At 36.1% G+C, this 7,890-nt stretch overlaps 1 protein-coding gene across 1 annotated transcript in view; it reads left to right on the top strand.

Moving 5' to 3' along the window:
• si:ch211-119o8.4 (somatostatin receptor type 3) overlaps positions 1–7,890 on the top strand; it is a 15,480-nt gene continuing 7,590 nt past the window's right edge. Inside the window, exon 1 of the mRNA XM_048162842.1 lies at positions 1–313. The gene's annotated coding sequence lies outside the window, so the exon portion shown is untranslated. The remainder of the gene's footprint in view (positions 314–7,890) is intronic.

The raw sequence follows: 7,890 nt of genomic DNA on the forward strand, positions 1-7,890 counted from the left end.
ATAGAGGGTATGCACGTGACGTCACCGTCGACCGTTAGGACTGCGGTTACGCACGCTGAGTGGCAAAAAACTGAGCAGCAGCATTGGTTTTTAGCGTGAATGTCACGAAAAACACACAAAACACATTCAAAACGGGAAAGAGCTTTGCGGCTGACAAATAGATTTGACACAAACCCCGAGGTATATTAAAAACTAGAGAAAGCAACAGAAAAAGAAGCAAATGGATCACTGCAAGTCACAGAAACATCTGGACTCCAGGCAAAGAATCATGGATTTGCAGTTATCATTTTGTGTCGAATTGTTGGATTTTGAGGTAAAATCATACCTTATATATTGTATTGTTATATATTATGTTGACGACTCATCAATTAAATATTTTCCATCTTATATTATGCATGATTGGGTGTTTTTAAATAAACAACACTGTCAAAAACTATACTATAAAACTATATATGTTTTAGGGATGGACAATATGACGATATAACATTGATATAAGTGATTAAGCAGATTTAAACCTACCGATATTGTAGTTATATAAAATATTCACAGCCAGATTTGCTTTATGTATTTCCCCGGCATCAAATCAGGCACATATAAATGTCAGGAAACACGACTCCTGGCAGCATGTCATATCCATGGATTAGGTTTATTTGACAAGTTGTAAGAAACACTTTCGAGTCCAACCTTTAGGGTAATTCGTTAGTTTTACTCGCGTTTTCGCCGTTTCTCCTATTACAGTTTTTCTCAGTCGCTTTGGTACATTTCTCGAATCAAACTCACAATTTGCAAAACAGTAAGTGCATTTCTCAAAACAATTTGTACAAATAGCAAAACACCATGGATAACCTGCAAAAGCCACTCTCTTACTCAAAATCCTTAGTTCATCTCTCAAAAGTAAATATCTGTGTCAATGAACATGTCAGTGCCATCAGAATGACAAGTCCTTGTGTCATTGTGTACGGATAAGACAGTCAAATTGTTTAGTCATGTTCTCAATATAACAGTTTACTCTGGAGGGATGTTCTGATGGAAACTATGGCTAAAGTTTTGATGACAATTACAGTTTTTCTCAGTCGCTTTGGTGCATTTCTCACATCACTATTTACATTTGCACAACAGTTAATGCAGTTCTCAAAACAATTAGTACAAACTGTAAAACCTAGTTGATAACCTGCAAAAGCGTGTCACTTGCTCAAAATGGATAGGTCATTCCTCAAAAGCAAGTATTCGTGTCAATGAAAGTGTCAGTGCCATCAAGATGAAAAGTCCTGACACCATTGTTTATGAACAAGATAGTCAAATGGCTTTGTCATGTTTTCATTATGACAGTTTACTCTGTCAATGTTTTCCAATGCAAAAAAGTCAGATCTTGGTGACACTACCTGAAAATGCTCAAGACAGCTCTATATACTATTTGCACAGCCATTTGAAAAATACAGTAAAGTTACACATTACTGTATTGAATATGTATGTTTCACATTTTTACTGCATATGCTCTTTGCAATTCTAATTTGTTCACAGCATTGTGCAAAAGAAAAATGACACCCTTATTTGCAACAAACATAAACTCCCTTTGGGTAGAGCTGTGCACAACTGTAAACAATATTGCAGTACATATGGCAAATCTTTACTGTAACACTACTGTACACTACAATACACTAAATGTGTGATGCAGTAAAGCTGTACGTCTAAATGTAAAATGTACAGTGACAAGTTCTTGTCCCACTGCAAGCTTCATGTGTGACACGATGACAGTAGTGCAGTGCAGATTGTTTAGTGCTGAATTACTGTCCATTTATACACACCTGTTCTCCCGACGAAATGTTTGAATAATTGAATTTACAGTGGTTCTCCCAACATTTGGCTGCACCCTTCGACCAGCCTCAGCCATTGTGAGGCCGTGATTGACAACATGATCCACAATGGTAGCCCTGATTTCATCAGGGATCTGCCTATGTACTTGGCCTCTTCTTCCTCTTCCCCTGTTTTGTCCCCTTCCCCTTCTTCCCCGCACCCTTACCCCTCTTCCATGAGGCTGACCTTCCATTTCTGTGTCACAGTATTGTAGAAATGGTACACCTGCTTGGTTCGTATATGCTTGTAAAGTGGGGGTTTATGGGATTCAGCTCTGACAGTGATTGTAGAGAAGTGGCTTATCATTGGTTGCAACTAATGCTTCACACACCCCTTCTCATCAGTGAAAGTTGAGATTCACTTGAGAGAAATTGTTCAATTTAGGAGACATTTTCAGGAAAAAAAATATTTTAAAAAATGTGTAAAATTTGCTTGACAGATTTTGACAACTAGTTCAACATTTTTGTATGTAATGACTCAAGCAATGAAATGAGGACTATTAGTTTTATATGGAATGACTATTCAGCATTCACAAGTATAGTTAATTTTGACTGACATGACATAAGCAAATGATAATGTTATAAAACAGCAGAGAGTTGTATGAAAGCAATTGATGCATGTCCAAAAGCATTTGCAATTTGTTCGAAGGAATGAGAAACTGCTACTATGATGTGCACAAATGACTAAATGTTGTGGAGGTTGAACTAACTGTTGTGCAAATGTAAATAGTGATGTGAGAAATGCACCAAAGCGACTGAGAAAAACTGTATTGTCAATTATAAGTTACATCTTAGTGTATGTGTGAGTGTAATTGCAAGAGAATGGAAAAGATTCAAATTTACTCTCTTACTGTTTGTACTGTATTTTATTGACAGAACATGTCATTGAGTCATTGAGTCATGTCGTTAGAGAAAGTCAAGATTCACCTGGGAGCAATTTACCAATTCAGGACAGATTTAGAAAAAAGTCTAATGGAAATATAGAAAGTATAGAAATATGCTTGACATATTATGATAACGTGTTCAACCATTTTGCATGTAAAGACTTATGCTATGAGCTTGTGCCTAAATGTTGTGGGGGGTGAGACTATTCAACAGAGACCCAATATAATACATTTTGATCAACATGACATAAGCAACTGATAATGTAGGAAACAACAGAGAATTGTACATAATCATTTGCATGGATGTACCAAAGCATTTGCAACTTGTTCAAAGAAATGAGAAACTGCTTTTTTGATGTGCACAAGTGACACAATGATGTGAGAATTGAACAGGTAGTTTTGAGAATTTCAATTCTGATCTGAGAAATATACCAAAGCGACTGAGAAAAACTGTAATCCAGTTACGCAGCAGGTTCTTTTGCCACTCAGTCCAGCTGAGGGAGCGCGTTCCGGCGGGAAAGTGACGTCGATGCATACCCTCTATTCTATAGCCTTTGTAGTGACCTAGGACTGTGCACAACTTTCCAGTTCCCACTGGATTTCATCCTCCGCATATAAGCTTAATAAAGCCTGAAGCTCGACGTCGGCCCATCGTCATATTTTTTAAGCTCCACTGTTGATTCGAATAGCAAACAACTCTTACTGCACGCACCAAAACAGACTTTTAAAAATGGTGGTTGAAATAAAATGCTGCATGGAGTCAACCAATCAAAATGCTGCGTGGAGTCAACCAATCAGCATGTTCAGTGCCCAAGTACTAACCCTGAAAGTTTCTGAACTATGAAAAAGTACTACCTCATGAGCAGGGACTTTCTGAGGGGGAAATGTTTACCCGGAACTTAATTTAGACCCTGGTTCCTCTGGTCGAAGCACACTGAATACCACCCCAAAATCCCTACTTCCTAAGGGAAGTTCCTGCGGTGGAAATGTGGCTTATCATTTTTTCATACCTCCCAGATGACTACCAAGAACTACTATAGGTTCATAATTAACATAAATAATGCATAATGTATAATTAATTCTAAAGTGAAGGTCATGGTAACCCACTAGTAATGACTGAAGTGTTACTACATCCTTCAGAAGGGACTACTAATTATTTGGATCAGTATTCTACAGTGAAAAGCATGATAACTCTTTTGAGGTTTTTGTGAGGTTTTGAATAGTAATTCCTTCCGATGGATTTGGTAACACTTGAGTCATTACGAGTGGGTTATGATTTTTAGGGGCTGTTTACATGACACCATTTTCAACTAAAAATGGAAAACTTTTTATGCATTTTGGCCATTCATTTACATGACAACGTGGCCTGAAAATTCAAGCTTTTGAAAATGTGGTTCAAAGTGATTTTTTTTTTAAAAACTATACCGTTGTCATCTCCGTGTAAACTGCAAAATCCATGAAAACGGTGATGTCATTCACATGCGTATTACATTTTTAGTCTATCCACCTTATTTTTCAATGTGTTTTCTGTGAATGTGTAAGATTTCCGATTTAGCCACTATAGGGAAATAACGAGAAGAGTATCAAAGTGCAGTAACTATAAAAATTAGGTAAATAGGCATAGAGACAGAGCTCATTCAGGCCACGCCCACACGGGGGGGGGGGGGGGGGGGCAATCAAACCCTCTCCATTGACTTTGTATTGCATGAAGCTGCCTCCTTGTCATTTCTTGCTTCTAACAAAAGACAGAACAACGCCTAAAAGCTGCTGTGTGACAGGGTGAACAGCAAACAAGCTAAAAAAAAAAACAGAACTAAGTTTTTATAAGCTACCGAACCGTAAAAGCCAGCCTTTAAGGAGACAAAAGTGGATACAGGCAATAAGATGTGAAGCATCAGCAGGAAGAATAGGTAAATTGTGGGATCCTGACACTCAGTATGCCTTCGTGTGCAGTAAAGATTGGCATTTTTTGGTTAAAAATAATGTGGGGTTTTTTTTTTGCATATCCTGTCGACGATTATGTTCCCCTCCAGTGGGCATAGTTCTCAGAGTAATATGACACGTTACTCTCTGTCTCAATTGCCTGTATCCACTTTTGTGTCCTTAAACTTTTTTTTTTGGATCGACAACTTGTAAAAACTTAGTTCTGGGTTTTTTTTTAGCTTGTTTGCTGTACACCCTGCCACACAGCAGCCTTTAAACATTGTTCTATTTTTTGTTAAAGGTGCCCTAGAACCAGTTTTAACAAGATGTAATATAAGTCTAAGGTGTCCCCTGAACGTGTCTGTGAAGTTTCAGCTCAAAATACCCCATAGATTTTTTTTAATTAATTTTTTTAACTGCCTATTTTGAGCCATAATTATATATGCACCGATTCAGTGCGCGACCCCTTTAAATCTCCTCCTCCCCGCCCCCGAGCTCTCGACTGCCTTAACCAGCATAAACAAAGTTCACACAGCTAATATAACCCTCAAAATGGATCTTTACAAAGTGTTCGTCATTCATGCTGCATGTATGCATCAATTCCTGTGAGTATAATATTTATTTGGATGTTTACATTTGATTCTGAATGAGTTTGATAGTGCTCCGTGGCTAAAGCTAACATTACACACTGTTAGAGAGATTTATAAAGAATGAAGTTGTGTTTATGCATTATACAGACTGCAAGTGTTTAATAATGAAAATAGCGACGACTCTCTTGTCTCCGTGAATACAGTAAGAAACAATGGTAACTTTAACCACATTTAACAGTACATTAACAACATGCTAACGAAACATTTAGAAAGACAATTTACAAATATCACTAAAAATATCATGTAATCATGGATCATGTCAGTTATTATTGCTCCATCTGCCATTTTTGGCTGTTGTTCTTGCTTGCTTACCTAGTCTGATGATTCAGCTGTGCACAGATCCAGACGTTCTGCCCTTGTGTAATGCCTTGAACATGAGCTGGCATATGCAAATATTGGGGGCGTACATATTAATGATCCCGACTGTTACGTAACAGTCGTGTTATGTTGAGATTCGCCTGTTCTTCGGAGGTCTTTTAAACAAATGAGATTTATATAAGAAGGAGGAAACAATGGAGTTTGAGACTCACTGTATGTCATTTCCATATACTGAACTCTTGTTATTCATCTATGCCGAAGTAAATTAAATTTTTAATTCGATGGCACCTTTAAGGCAGAAATGACAAGGAGGCAGCTTCACACAATGCAAAGTCAATGGAGAGGGTTGGATTGTTCCCCCCCGGTGGGCGTGGTTTTCAGATTATGATACATGTCGCTCTGTCTCTATGCGTGTTTGGCATGAGTGCTCTGTAAAAGACTGCGTATGCCCAGGCATGTAGTCTTTCATTACAAAGAGACATCGCCAACTGTTCGTAATAGTGTTTTTAGCCATTTTCGCAGATCTGTGTGAACAGGGATAGTTTTGATAACGTTGTCATCTGATCCAAATAAGTAGTAACCCTCCCCCCACCTTCAGTCATTACAAGAGAGTTATCATGTTTTTCACTTTAGAATACTGATCCAAATAATTAGTAGTTCCTTCTGAAGGATTTAGTAACACTTGAGTCATTATGCATTATTCATGTTAATTATGAGCCTGTAGTAGTTCTTGGTAAACCTCTGGGTGGTATGAAAAAATGAGTAGTTACTGATTAGCTAATAGTGAACTACCTCATTCGACTACTCGAGCAGTATTCTAAAGTGTTATCGTATTATGTTGTGGAATTTTGGATTGGTTCTAGATACAGATATTAAACTATTACATTCATAATAAAAAGCCAGATCAGTTGTTTAAAAATTGTTGCTCTATTATCTAGGCTCTGCATGAAAATGACAGTAGGCCTATACTACAGTTCATACTCCACACAATGTACTCCCAGTAGCACATTCCCAACAAATAACGCACAACATCTGTGGATGACATGCTCCAAACTTCTGTCGCAGCTTCACACACACTCATATTCACACCTGTTCAGACCGCTATGGGAAAACATCTCAGATCAAAGGAGCATTTTGTCTTATGTTTAAAATGTAAGAGCATGATTATAAGTCATTACATTATTATGCCTTACATGCATTAGCTAAAACACGCATGCTCACATAATCACGGAGGATTGTAAGAATATACATAAATCATTTCATTAATGGCCTCTCTAACGCACACACCTACACCCACACGCACAGCAGTGGGGGAGGCTGTAAATGAAGTGACATGACGTTAAAGGCAGCTGCATAAACCATTGGATTCACTTAGGGAACAAAGGGCTGTGAGTGGACCAATATACACATTTATTATCTCTTAATCACATTCATTAAAGCAAGGATTACACAACACACGCTCATTCAGACCCCCATCCTTTACAAAAAAAATAACTACTGTTGGTAAGCGCATTTAAAAGTTCGATTTCAGACGGACTACGGAACAACAATGGTCAATTGTGATAATTGGATAACTTGAGTGTCCGATTATTTAATTCTTCAAATATTTAAATATGCATGTTAGGACCAGTGTTTTTATTCTTAAAACTAACACTATTAAAACTAATATTTTCTTTAAAATAAAATATAAATATTCGATGAAAAATCTAACTACGATCTACTATAACAATAACTATAAAAAATATTAATAAATAGAACTAATATTTATAATATTAGTTTTATTTATGTAAAACTAATATTTATAATTTAAATAAATAAAAATAAACAATATAAATAAATAAATAAAATATTAATAAATTAATAATGATAAATGTTTTTAATTAAAACAAATTAATTTTCAAATAAAAATAAATATAAAAATAAAATGTAATAAAAATGACAAAAACATAAAATTCCTAAAACTTAAATTAAAATGAAAATCTAAAAATAAAAGCGAATTTTAAATATTAATAAACACTATAATATCCTACTGCACTGAAAGAAACTTTTTCTGAAAGAAAAATCAGAAAAAAAAGAAAGTTTATAAATAATTTATACATTTATACATTAAAAATGTATGATGCTATAGCTTGATTATAACTGCACATGTAAACGTACTTGGTAATATCAGATGGTTGCTTCTTAAAAGAATAACATGCGCACTGTTTTGTAAGTGCACAAGCATCTAGTAACAAATCATAAATTTGATCTTTCTCATAACTT

Source organism: Megalobrama amblycephala, linkage group LG17, assembly GCF_018812025.1.
Source record: "Megalobrama amblycephala isolate DHTTF-2021 linkage group LG17, ASM1881202v1, whole genome shotgun sequence".
Lineage (NCBI taxonomy): Eukaryota > Metazoa > Chordata > Actinopteri > Cypriniformes > Xenocyprididae > Megalobrama > Megalobrama amblycephala.